This window comes from Aulonocara stuartgranti (genome assembly GCF_965226115.1).
Source record: "Aulonocara stuartgranti genome assembly, chromosome: 16".
Lineage (NCBI taxonomy): Eukaryota > Metazoa > Chordata > Actinopteri > Cichliformes > Cichlidae > Aulonocara > Aulonocara stuartgranti.
The window spans coordinates 15027969-15042372 of NC_138952.1; the positions used below are offsets into that span (position 1 = coordinate 15027969).

General features: G+C 38.6%; 1 protein-coding gene across 1 annotated transcript in view; it reads left to right on the plus strand.

Annotated features, from left to right (window-relative positions):
* Window positions 1-14404, plus strand: part of LOC309690251 (glycerol-3-phosphate dehydrogenase, mitochondrial-like) — a 59089-nt gene that overhangs the window by 6354 nt on the left and 38331 nt on the right. The window contains exons 5-6 of the mRNA XM_082507199.1: window positions 1765-1817; window positions 13960-14007. The gene's annotated coding sequence lies outside the window, so the exon portion shown is untranslated. The remainder of the gene's footprint in view (window positions 1-1764; window positions 1818-13959; window positions 14008-14404) is intronic.

Genomic DNA, 14404 nt, shown 5'->3' on the forward strand with positions numbered 1-14404 from the left:
GACATTAGTGACAGTGAACTGGTGACCATGTAGCGCTTTTTCCAGTATGTATTTTAACAAATGAGGCAAAGAAGAGAATAATCATATCTATATATATGATTGCTTGATCTACTCTCTGTGCAAGGCAACAATTTTGATCTATCCTATCGATCATTCCCTATTTACTCAACTGGAGACCAGTTTAAAATGCACTCAATGAACGTGTTCACAATCACAGTTAATGTCCAGATAGATAAAACTAGTATACAACACACCAAGTCAAAATTGCTAATTATAAGATGACAATGTGAAATTACGCTTTTACTTATCTATGACCTTTAATTGTGTTTTTAACATTTGGGAGGAACACTTTGGGTGTACCTGTTCACGTATTTAGTCACTGAACGTAAATTAATGTGCCTGAGCCCACTGACCTGACTGATTTCCACTGTGCATGTTGGGAAGAAAACACAATACAAACTGTCTACTGCAGATTTGAATAGACCAGTAGTCTGATGCTTTCTGCAGTCTCAAAAAAGTCAAACACCTTTGCTTGCTGCCTTTGTTTGTTTGTAACACAGCTGTATTTCAGCCATCATAAACTAGGATAAAATGTACATTATCCTAGTTCAGGGTTCCCTAAATATAAATTTGATGTTTGCGTTCTTCTTTTGCTTTATTAGGGACAACATGTTTTATTTTTTTCAACAAATCTGATAAAAACAGTGTGATAACTTGTCTCTTGCTACCGTCTAACCTCCATATCCTTCCAGAGTTCCTAATGAAGACGTAAATCTTTTAAAAAAATGATCTCAAATGTATTTAATTGCAACAGCTAGGTACTGAAGTTACCTATATATTTGTTGAGTATAGGGACATGCCTCACAGTGTCAGACAGTGAGGTGTGTAATTGTTTTTGGAAATTAATGCAAGTCTGTGGCACAGTTCTATATTATGCTGTGGATAAACAGTAGGTTGAATTCAGTGTAGGTATTTAAAACTAGAAGCACGCCCTGCACAGTAGATTGTTCTAGGTAAGCTCCTACAACTGCTTAAAAAAAAAACCAAAACTTTGAAAACTTGGAAGCTGAAAATTTACAGGTGTGTGGGTGTCCTGCAAAAAAAAGAGAAATAAGCTCAAAAATATGAAAATATTGACTCTAGAAGCAAGCCTGTTTTAGATTGCAAACATGGATTATGAAACATGTGTAGGTGGTAGACTGAATGGACGGATCTACTCAAGCAGTAACAGAGCTTGCTGTCATCCTGCACAGCTTCTCTGTCCTCCTGACAATACACACATATCACCAGGACAGTCCATGCCATGTTAGACTTCAAATGAACTGTACAATGACCTGCAAATGACAAGCACAGAGAGTTGCAGCCCCCTGTGACTTTGGTGTGAATGAGTTTTAACCCTTTGTTACCGAGAAAGAGGGGAAGAAAGCATAATCTATGATCCCAATGTTTCTGGAATGTTTAAAAAGGTCAATATGCTGATATTTTTGACAGCGCTTGACCTTTTGTGAAAAAAGTAACAAAACCATTGGAATTGAAATAACTTCTTTGTTTAGTTCTGGCACATAATGTATCACAGTCAAAGCATGCTGTCTCCCCACAGCATCTGCCCATGAATGACTTGACTGTTAATCCGGTGTATTGATCTAATATCAAAAGGTGCTATTTAAATGCAGCATAACTCCCCAGGAGCCATGATCTGTCAGTAGGCTCTGTTTGGAGTCTGGCTGAATAACTAATGTCTGTTTTGTCTGTCACTGCGTCCAGATGGCACAACATCTGGCTTCCACCTACAGACGCAGGATCTACAAAGTGGTCAGGTGGGCTGATGGATACCAGGAAAGTAACTTCACATACACTGACAAGCCACACTAAAACTACTGTAAGGTGAACTAGATAGCATTAGTTATGCTGTCACAGTGGCACCAGTATGGAGTTGAGTTCAATTACAGTACTTACGAATTGTCATTCCTTGATGCTGAAAGAGAAGGAAGACCTAAAAGACTTTGACAAGATCCAAAAATGTGATGGATAAATGATCGTATCAAGCACATGCAGTGTTTAGTACCTGCTAAAAGTGGTCTTTAGTAAGGAGAGCTATAACTGGAGACAGGATCATGGCACCAAAGATTCATTAATGTGTGTGGGCAGCACAGGCTGGCCTGTGTGGTCTGATCCCGTCAAAGAGTTGCTATGGCACAAATTGCTTAATGGTAGAAAGCTGTCATAGCCAAAGTGCATTCAGTCTGCTGTGATTGGGGCCATGTAAACATCAGTCTGTTGCCTACAAAACGCCCATGGTGCAGTGGAACAAGGGGGGGAATTCTTTTACATCATGTGGATGCCCAAGTGTGTGTGTGTGTGTGTGTGTGTGTGTGTGTGTGTGTGTGTGTGTGTGTGATTTACCTGGGGAGGAGATGGCAGAAGGATGCACTGTGAGAAAAGAGCAAGTGTCCATTCGCCACATTTTCAACTGTATACTGTTAATGTTAGTGGAGCACTGCAAGGAGAGGGTCTTCTAATTCATTCTGAACTTATTATACTTAATGTAGCTACTACTTTTCAGTCTAGTTCAGGCTATTTAACCAAGGTTACAGGTTTGATGTAACATTAAAGCGCAGGCCAAAACCTTATAATGAAACCCCTCCAGCTATGAGTTCTCTGTTTAGATCACCATACTTTAAAACAGCCAGCCAGTGAGTGAGTGTACAGTGGTATTAACACTGTGTACTGTTATTGTTTTGAATTAAGCTCGACAACAGCTTGCGCTCCATTGTCTATTTAGAATAGATGTTTTTGACAGCACCATTCACACTGTCAGTAATCCCTGTACACCTCTCCCCAATCAGCTACATCAATTCCAGCTCTGATATTCCCGCACATGCATTTGACCTCACATTAACCCAGATACATTTGATCTTTAAGAGCCATAAATTGGCTTTTGTCATTACCATAGGTTAATTACTGAGATTTGCTCAGCACCGTTTCTACACTGTGATTGCAATAATACCCAGTACACAAAAGCCATTCACTGTGCCTGCATGAGCCCTAAAAATAGGCATTGTTTTGATCTATACCTATCAGGAGTTTGCAATAGTCTATTATTGGCAGTCAGCCTAGCAGTACTTTTCATACAGTTAAGCCTCACCCTTCCTGTCATTCTGTTCGTAATACGTCATCTGCCTGGAAGCTCAAATATAGATCTGAATGTGATCCCTGCATTCCTCACAGCACCTTTATAAGAAAGGAAAAACAGTTATTCAAAGGAATATTCAGCAAGTTAATCAGTAATGAAAATAACTGGTAGTTTTAGCCCTAATCCAGACATCAGATAAATGTTGGTCTTTGTGGATTATTATAGACCATGAGAAATTAGTAAAGTAGCTCATCAAGTATCACATGATTAGTATATACAAGTGATGTGACTGTCCAAGTTTTGGACACTCCTCTTGCTTCAGAGGTGCAGGCTTCTGCAGTATCATTACCACTTTCTTTGCTTTACTTGGAGGTAAACCTGTTTTCTTTTATAGAGAAATGGGGGCCGATTCTATGTAGAATGCACAAGCCCGTTGGTTCAGAATGATTCACATGTTAACACGATAGTAAGAACAATATATTTAAGCATTGAATTAATTAAATATCTTAACCCTTTAAAGCCAAGCATATCGTTTTGATACATGTGTTTTTGTGAGTTTTTGCGACGTCTACATCCTCAGCGTGACTTTTTTTTTTACCCTCAAAAAATGATATAAATGACATCACACATTTTTAATAACTAAAATTGCAAAAATATAGCTTATGTAGCAAAGGTTTCAGGTTTTAAAGGGTTAAAGGAAGGGGTGCAGTTTGTAGCACTGTTGCCTCACAGCAAGGAGGTCCTCATTATGTTAAGTTAATTGGTGAGTCTAAATTTTCTGCAGGTGTGAATGTGAGTGGTTGTCTCTCTGTGATAGATTGGTGACTTGCCCAGGGTGTATTCTGCCTCTTACCCAGTGACTGCTGGTATAGCTCAACCATAACTCTGAACTGGATAAGTGGAATATGATGGATGGTTGGAAAAGAAATGTGGAACAGCTAGGCCTGGAATGTGGTGAGTGTGTGGGTGCGAGTAAGTGATGGAGGCATCTGAAAGAAAGTAAAAGAGAAAGCAAACAAACTTAGATTGTACTTGGTGCTTATTATAGAAACAACAAGTGCTTAAAAATGGGAAAAGAATATGACTGCCATTATACAGATACAATTTATTGTAATATAAGGTCATATTTTTAGCTAACTTTGCAGTCAAACCATTGATTTGAGTTCTCACGTGACATGAATGATCATAACATGTAAACCCAGAGGTATTCATCTTCACATTTCACTCTGCCATTCATTCCATATGACTTTGTGTCCTACCACGGCCTCTGAAGACTACTTACAGTTGTTCCTCTTTACTGCTCAGAGAAGTACATGAAAAGATTCTATTTTTTTTTAAAGAAATCAAAGGTTTGATTAACCATGGATGTTCATGAAATATTACGGGAAAGTGTGAGTGTGTGTGGGTGCATGTGTATGTGAACAGGCTCCTATCTGATTATTACCAGTGGGCGTTTCTCATGTGTTCCTTTATGAGAAGAGGTTTTAGATTTCTCTACTTTAATAGATGTTCTGTGCTGATGATCCTCTTTTAGCTCAGTAACCATGACACTCAGACTCTCTGTCTCATATGCGGGATCAGGAACAATACTCCAGATGTTGACTGGAACAGCACATCCATGTTGTTTTTCTCTCAATGACATGTTTTGTTACCCTGAGAATGTCCAGGAAATGCAGCTTGATTCCATATATTTTCACTTATTACTTTTCAGCCTCTGAAAATAATGATTATGTACAAAAATGGCTGTGACTTCTAAACATTAAATGTAATACTTTTACACAACCCTTTAAAATGAAGCTGAAAGTCTGCACTTCAATCACATATTGATAAACTGATTAAAAGTTTCCTACGGTGATGTACAAACGCTGGCCAAAACCTATGAGCATAAAATGTTAGAGAGGTACTGATGCTTCCCTCCTTCCAGGCTGGTGTAGGTTTAGACCCTGTACTCTAAAACCAACTAAAAATCAGTTGTGACACTAACAGAAACTATGTATTTTATACTGTGTGTCACAGAAAAATTAGGTGCAGCATTACTTAATAAGTGCTTTTCCCAAGCCCCTGAGGTATGACAAATAAGACTATATTTGGGTTGTGAGTTTGAAAGGAAACACACAGATAACCTGTGAATAGAGATCCAGCTAGTGGCAGGCCTTTTTACGTGAACTCCACTGCACTAATTGAGCTGCGAGTTTATTGTAGGGTCTTGTGTGGGAGTTTCTACCAACACAATTTCTAAATTAAACACGTTTTTGTAACGGCAGATAGTAAAAGTACACATTCCTAATTTTCTTTTCATCATTTTTGATCATCACTATGTATTTAACATGCTTAGAAGCAGTTTTAAACTTTCTTGGATAGTCTCATATTTTTGAAGTTTTAAATGTGTAACACTTTTAGTCCCTTAACTTCACTTAAACTGCATCAAATTAAACCATTCTACAAAGCTTAACTGGTTTTAGCAAAATTTATCAATTACAATGTAAATTAAAAATTGAGTGTTTTAAGGCTGTCTTGAGACCTTTTATATGGTCGAAGATTTAATATATTTAACACTGGCAGTTTGAGGATGTACATAACTACATACATGAAGTTTCAATGTGCTTTTTTTTTTTTCCTCAATGTGGGAAGGGATTACATGAAGAGGATGTGGGAGCTATGGAATCTCCGATACCTAACACCTAGACTGACAACAAAAAACCTCAGTGCTCCAACATTTTGAAGAAGGAGCTGCTATCACAACTGAGCTGAGGGGATTGTATCCTACCACAGCCTCTGAAAAGGGTGGTTCTGACTACCTTCCCTCTCTTCGTTACCATCTGACCATAGTTCTCCGGTCCGAATGACATTCCTCTGTCGGCGCTGGGTGTGATGAAGAAAGGATACAGAAAGCTGTCCATCTTGCTGGTATCTCTCTTCGAGATCAGTGAATCAATGTCTTGTTCACTCCTGGTATACAGCTTGATGTCACCCATGTAGGCTGACGCTTTCTCCGTAGTCACTAGTTGCGCCATAGACACTATCTGTAGCCAGTCTTGTCAGTGATCTCACTGAGGGGGTTCAGGCCTATGCAGAACACCATTGTGGATGGAGCATCTTCTTGGTGGAACCTTGATGGTGGCTTGTGCAATTGGCTTGAAGTTGTCCTCAAGTGTTGTTCGCCACATCCCTATTGAGTTCCCGATGAAGGGTTAGGGCCCTGTTCATGCTGTATAGTTCTAGGCATTACAGGATCCATGTGTGGAACAAAGAGTCGATAAGACTATCGAAGAGTCTATAGGTGCTACATCCTCTTCATGTAACCTCTTCCACTGGGTTTACTTGCATAGTAGCATTCCAATAGCGCTCTGTTTTACATCTCTTGCCCACGTATGCCTTCTTTTTCCAGTAGCCCAGTTCTTCTCAGTGTGTCCTGGTTGCTCAACACCTGACGCTTGTTAATCCGGGCGACGTCCAAGCCAGTATGGTTTCAGTTATCTCTCTCTCATTCTTATCCGAGGTAGGCTTGGTTAGCATGGGAGGTCTAGCCTAGGGACTCTTACTAGACACAGACGCCTTGGTTGGGAGTCGAATCCCCAACCTGAAGAGATTTGCCTAGACCACAAAACACAAAGAACGAACATTAGACCAGTGGAAATCTGTGCTTTTGTCTGATCAGTCCAAATTTGACATCTTTGGTTGCTGTATATTTGTTTGACTCAGGAAAGATAAAGGGTGGTCTCTACATGCATGGTTCCCAATGTGAAACATGGAGGAGGAAGTGTGATGGTGTGCGAGTGCTTTGATGGTGACACTGTTGGGGATTTATTCAAAATTGAAGGCACACTAAACCAACATGGTTACCACAGCATCCTGCAACAATATGCCATCCCATCCGGTTTGCGTTTAGTTAGACCAGCATTTATTTTTCAACAGGACAATGACCCCAAAAATGCCTCCAGGCTGTGTAAGGGCTATTTGACCAAGAAGCAGAGTGATGGAGTGCTGCGCCAGATGGCCTGGCCTCCACTGTCAAGATGGTCTGGGATTGCAAATGGACAAGCAAGTGCTCAGCATCTCTGGGAACTCCTTCAAGACTGTTGGAAAACCATTTCAGGTGACTACCTCATGAAGCTCAGTGAGAGAATGCCAAGAGTGTGCAAAGCAGTAATGAAGGCAAAGGGTGGCTATTTTGAAGAGTCTAAAATATAAAACATGTTTTAAATGTATTTATTTAAATATACATGTATTTACACATACACCAAGCCTACACATAGATACCGAGCTCCAGAGTTCTGGTTTGAACCCTCCCTGTGTGGAGTTTGCATGTTATCCCAACAAAAACAACGTATAGATCCAAACCAGACACTAACCAGCATCTAGTTTGTCTGACTAGTTTAATTTATAACGGTACATCTGTTGCATTTATGTTATTTATTTAACCCTGGAGCATACATGCTCTTTCATGCTCTCATGCTATTATTAGCTATTCATAAAAATAGAAAAAGAACAACTTATGTAAAAGAAAATATTTTGAAAAAATGTCAATCTTGACTACTATTAGAAGATTTACATTTAGATACAGTTGTGAAATGTCTTCAATGGATAAATACAAATAATAATTGTGATTATTTGATAAAGACAAATTTGTGCATTCAGGTAAAATGAAAAGGCAAATGTCACTGTCACCTGGTGAGTTGGTAACAAATTACATCTAAAGTGACCAAGAGGGAATAATAAGAGTGCATGCACAGAAGAGAATCCGGTATGAGTCACTGTCTGAACTAAGCCCTGAACAGCATCTTGTAGATTTTCACCCACATCACACAGACGATAGAGTTGCACAACACAAAAACATTTTTTTTAGATTGTTGTTTTCTTTAAAAACAATCTTCCAGCAGCGTAAAAAATAGACATTTTATTATCGTTGTCAGTGGAGTGAAGAAATTAATCATTTTTGTCTTCTTATTTCTGCACACATCTTTCTTTCTTTTTTATCGTGTGTGTATGTGTGTGTGTCATCTGTCTTTACCACACACACAGATACAGCCTCTTTTCTGTCCTCATGTGATGCCGGCACTCTCCTCTAGGTTAGTGACAGTGATGAATGCAGAACATGGAACACATTAATGCAGTGAATTCTGGTCAATGTCAGGCCTTTCTTCACCGTGTCAAGTTAAACAAACAAGATCAAGCAAAAGCGAATGGTAATTGACCCTCCAGAGATAAGGCCCTTGCGACTGAAGCAGGAGGTCACGGGAATCCCAAGCCATTCTAAAACCTGAGTGTGTGTGTCCACATTTAAAAATATACTGTACTCACTGTCCAAGTGCTCACACTTTAATAAAATGCTGTAGCGTTCTCACCCCTATTACAAAGTGAATTATTACAAGAAGGAGACCTGTGATATATACTTTCTCTGTACAGTGCCTCATCAGCAACAGACTGTCATTGTAATAAGTGGATTTTACTTGTAGGAGATGTCTAAAGCTCTAGTGGGATGTGTTTAAAATGTGGAGCTTCTGACATTTTGATGACACATTCTTGTGAAACCTAACTAATTAGTAGAGTTTTGGTTTTGAACTTCTGATTTTATATAATGAACCTTGTATACTTACTGCATGTCCGTCACAGCTAGCAAACATCATTCTGATGCTGTGTAATTGGAAGTGAGTATGATAGAAAAGGAAGAGGGTTACCAGGTGGTGAAAGGCAAACAGCTGATAGAATTTCATATTAATTTATTCATTCATTTTTGTTATTTTCCTATTTTAGTCCTGTTGATAACACTAAAAGAAATCATTGTAGTAAATGTTACTTTTTTAAATTGTTTAATTTGGGAGATTAAGACTATCACATGTTGTAAGTGTGATTGGTAGTTGGGTGAGACCCTATAAGTGTTACAGGCCTTCGATGGGGTCTGTTTTTAAACTGTTTTTTTTAACAGAAAAGCAGAGACAGGAGACATCAGTTGCGTTCGGTCTGCAGGCTCTTCCTCGTCTGATTTATTAACAGAGTTTAACAACGTCCTTTTCTTTTCATTTAGACACACACATTTCTCTTTTAACAACACAAACATTCAATTAGGTCCATAGCTCAAACCCTTTTGGTTACCTTGCACTCTAGCAAGAATAAACTTACAAAATAATCATTGTATATGAACGTCCTTATTTACAATAAATCTGTAACCAATTTTACTGCATTTCAGCATCAAAACATTTCTGTGCAGCACCACTAACACTGCAATTAACCCGCTTATGTCACCTTTATACTTTTCTTATACTTTAACAGATTCAAACAATATATTACATTTGTAACCAATAAACAAAAATATTCTTCCCTTGCTCACAAACAGTTCACAATCATCCACAAACAGTATACATCAGACTATTTACATTTGACACATAAGAACTGGGTAGGTCCTAATCAACTGTAACTTCCAATAATGCCAGGATAAAAGAAGTGTCTAAGAGCTCCATTTGTCACAAAATAAAACAGGTAATAAGACCAGCTGCCTATTTAGACTACGAGTGAAATGGCGGTATAGTTAGCTTTCTCTCAATCAGTGAAAACACACTCTCTCACAACATTTGCGGTCTTTAAACTAAGACAGAAAAAGGTTTCTTGCCTTTATATGTACATTGTGGTGAGCAAACTTGAACTACTGACCTGTTTTTTTTAACAGAAAAGCAGAGACAGGAGACATCAGTTGCGTTCGGTCTGCAGGCTCTTCCTCGTCTGAGGCCGAGACGCGTTGCAACAGCCTATCGCACTCACCACTATCTCCCCCTTGTGGCAATGCCACGCAATTACATTGTCCATAACGCTAAATGAAAAGTGCAATACCACCATAAAATCAGGTCTTTTACATCAAAAACAATTCACAACAAAATTACAATTGTGACCATACACTTGTGGGCGTCACATAAGCAAACTGTTATTTCAATGCATACATATTTTTAGGTATTGCACTCGATGTAGTTGAAATAAATGTACTAATATATTACATAGAACTGAATTTTTAAGGAAATTGCAGTGTTTAACAAACTTATTAGATCGCCACCCAATTTAAGGTTTATACCACAGCTGTAACAATATTAGTAATGACCAAAATCTTTTTTTTTAATCTTTTTGTTATGATAACTCCATCGGTGCAAGATTTTTTGAAATTAAAAACATTTTATCACTAAAACATAATTATTGTTGTTATCCATGTTTTTTCAAATTTACTTTTTAACAAAAAAAAAGCATAAAAACAGTAATCTGACTTCTCAGCGAAGGCCAGTGTGCCCGAAATTTGAGTATAAAAACATGAATTTGGTTATTATTAGTTTAAAACAAGATGCTCTGTTGAGTTTGCTGTGGCATGCATACTTGAAGCATGCGAACAACCACGAATGCAAAAAAGACTCTTCTCCCTGGCCTTGCATGCTTACACCACTGACTCCTTCAGATTTGTATAGGCACACATGCTCAAAGCCATAAGTAAAACGCTAAACCTGACTCCTAATTTCATTGTCACCAAGTTAATAAAGGAGCAATTCATAGGGGGAGATGTGTTGTTCAAGGGTGCCTTCAGGAGGGGGATACATTTTTTAGAAAATAGTACTGTACCTGGGGGAATTAATATCAATATCACAGTCTTCTGGTAAAATGGATGGGTTGTTTGAACATTAAAAGTCTAGAAACGTGCGCCTGACTAATTTGATACTTTCTCCTTGTCTATGACTCGCATTTAGTTGCCTCATTTATAACGCCTTCAGGCTTCTACCCTTATGCTGAAGTGCACCTGCTACCTTTCAAAGACTGAATAGGGTGGTTGTTGGTCTGGAAAACTGCGTTGTAAATCTGGATAGTGTTGTGATTTTGAGCAACAAATGAAAAGGCCATGTACTGAACTTTCAAGCTTTGTCTGAATACAGGGAGTGCAGAATTATTAGGCAAATGAGTATTTTGTCCACATCATCCTCTTCATGCATGTTGTCTTACTCCAAGCTGTATAGGCTCGAAAGCCTACTACCAATTAAGCATATTAGGTGATGTGCATCTCTGTAATGAGAAGGGGTGTGGTCTAATGACATCAACACCCTATATCAGGTGTGCATAATTATTAGGCAACGTCCTTTCCTTTGGCAAAACAGGTCAAAAGAAGGACTTGACAGGCTCAGAAAAGTCAAAAATAGTGAGATATCTTGCAGAGGGATGCAGCAGTCTCAAAATTGCAAAGCTTCTGAAGCGTGATCATCGAACAATCAAGCGTTTCATTCAAAATAGTCAACAGGGTCGCAAGAAGCGTGTGGAAAAACCAAGGCGCAAAATAACTGCCCATGAACTGAGGAAAGTCAAGCGTGCAGCTGCCAAGATGCCACTTGCCACCAGTTTGGCCATATTTCAGAGCTGCAACATCACTGGAGTGCCCAAAAGCACAAGGTGTGCAATACTCAGAGACATGGCCAAGGTAAGAAAGGCTGAAAGACGACCACCACTGAACAAGACACACAAGCTGAAACGTCAAGACTGGGCCAAGAAACATCTCAAGACTGGTTTTTCTAAGGTTTTATGGACTGATGAAATGAGAGTGAGTCTTGATGGGCCAGATGGATGGGCCCGTGGCTGGATTGGTAAAGGGCAGAGAGCTCCAGTCCGACTCAGACGCCAGCAAGGTGGAGGTGGAGTACTGGTTTGGGCTGGTATCATCAAAGATGAGCTTGTGGGGCCTTTTCAGGTTGAGGATGGAGTCAAGCTCAACTCCCAGTCCTACTGCCAGTTTCTGGAAGACACCTTCTTCAAGCAGTGGTACAGGAAGAAGTCTGCATCCTTCAAGAAAAACATGATTTTCATGCAGGACAATGCTCCATCACACGCGTCCAAGTACTCCACAGCGTGGCTGCCAAGAAAGGGTATAAAAGAAGAAAAACTAATGACATGGCCACCTTGTTCACCTGATCTGAACCCCATTGAGAACCTGTGGTCCATCATCAAATGTGAGATTTACAAGGAGGGAAAACAGTACACCTCTCTGAACAGTGTCTGGGAGGCTGTGGTTGCTGCTGCACGCAATGTTGATGGTGAACAGATCAAAACACTGACAGAATCCATGGATGGCAGGCTTTTGAGTGTCCTTGCAAAGAAAGGTGGCTGTATTGGTCGCTGATTTGTTTTTGTTTTGTTTTTGAATGTCAGAAATGTATATTTGTGAATGTGGAGATGTTATATTGGTTTCACTGGTAAAAAATAAATAATTGAAATGGGTATATATTTGTTTTTTGTTAAGTTGCCTAATAATTATGCACAGTAATAGTCACCTGCACACACAGATATCCCCCTAAAATAGCTAAAACTAAAAACAAACTAAAAACTACTTCCAAAAACATTCAGCTTTGATATTAATGAGTTTTTTGGGTTCATTGAGAACATGGTTGTTGTTCAATAATAAAATTATTCCTCAAAAATACAACTTGCCTAATAATTCTGCACTCCCTATATCTTGGATGAGCTCAACCTACAGTAAACTGGGCTGCAGGTTTGCCAGGGCTACTGTGACCTACATAGGTAAGGTAATTGTTGAGGGGCAGGTACAGCCCATGGGAGCCAAAGTCCAGGCTATTCATTTTCTCCCTTCCAAATTAAAAAATGAACTAAAAAAAAAAACTTTGGTATTGTTGGTAATTACTGATCAGAGATTGATTTTTAGAAGACTTTTGAACTCTTATGTTGCTGGTAGATGTGACGAGCTGGACATGTTACAGGGTGGAATGACGGTTTAATCAGTATCAGGTCTTTTTTTCACTGTTTTATCTGGTTAAACCTTCATTGAAGGTGTCTTAAGTGAGACATTAACATTATCCCTTTTCCTGTTTGGATTATTGCTCTATTATTGTCATATCCATCTACTAATTGACTTGTTTGATATCAACATTGCCAAGTTCAAGTTAAAAGGTCTCTAGCAGGAGTTGTTTTTTGGTTGTTTTTGTTAATGTTGAATATCAAATTTCCCCAAAAGGACTTCAAATGCTTGAAGCACCGACTAACATTTCAGCCAGTGCTGAACGAGATACATATCAACATTAAATATGTTTAAATATTGCACAGTAGGTACATGTGATTGGTTCAAAGAAATGTTACTGCCATGTATTTTATTAAGCTAGACTGCCTGTTGTATTCGTTGCTGGCTTTTAATTTCTACATCTGTCCACACAGCTGGTGTTTTTATTACTATTAATTTATTACTTGGGTTTTGTCTGCTTGGACACTTGCATTTATAGAGTAATAAGGGAATGCATTTAATGCTCCCCTCCTCAGTTGCATTGTGAATTGTGAGCATAAATTGAATTGAAGGCAGTTGATTAAACCATACTGTCCCAGGCTTTTAAGTGTGTTTAATTTCACACCATCTATAAATAAGCCAATTATTTTCTTATGCACACTGTCGCAGTGAAGGCTTCGTGTTTATCTCACGCAATTGTGTATCAAGGCTCTTTCAAACACCATGCATCTCTAGTTCTCTTGTTAATCCACTTCTAATGTTGACTAAGAAACCAACACTGTTTTTTTGTTTTTACAAAGCTCAGATTATGAGGGAATTGTATTTTGAATGCACTTGAAAGCCAGGGAGTTCTACGCATATTTTTGTTGGGCTTAATCTACAGATTGTTATGTCTTGCCATGTGGGTATTATTCAACACAAACTCCTCAAAAGAACACAAACAGTGAAATTCTCAAGACTGAGTATGTGGGAGGGCTTATCCGAGCGTCTGCTGCCAGTTTTAACACTGGAGGATACTACATGTTGAATAGATTTATGCTTTTTATGCTTTTATTTCTAGTCTGTATTGTTTCTCTTGCAGTTAGGGAGAGTCCTGTCTTCATCCTGACAGAAGCGAGAGTGAAATAAAGTAAGCCGCTCTAATCATTTTTAGTCTCAAATGGTCTTAAAAGGAATATAAAATTTTCGTATTTTACAGTTTTTATTTATTTATTTATTTTTTGCACATGCATCATGTTTACTTTTTTACTTGACATTTGATGGATGTACTTTTAAGCTAAATGCAAATAGACACAAGACTTCTCAAACTATCCTATTTGGTTTCATAGCTGCTTCAAGAAAATCTCCATTGTTTACACATTCAAATGTCGTTTTGTATAATCATGCATGCCTATTGAAGGACCTAAATGCATTGTAATTAGAAAATAATGGGCCAGCGTTCATGGATGGAAGGTTTCTACTTAACATTTTCCCTCGAAGCAAATGGGCTAAAGTCAAAATCAACCTAGATAGAAGCCCGTCAGACC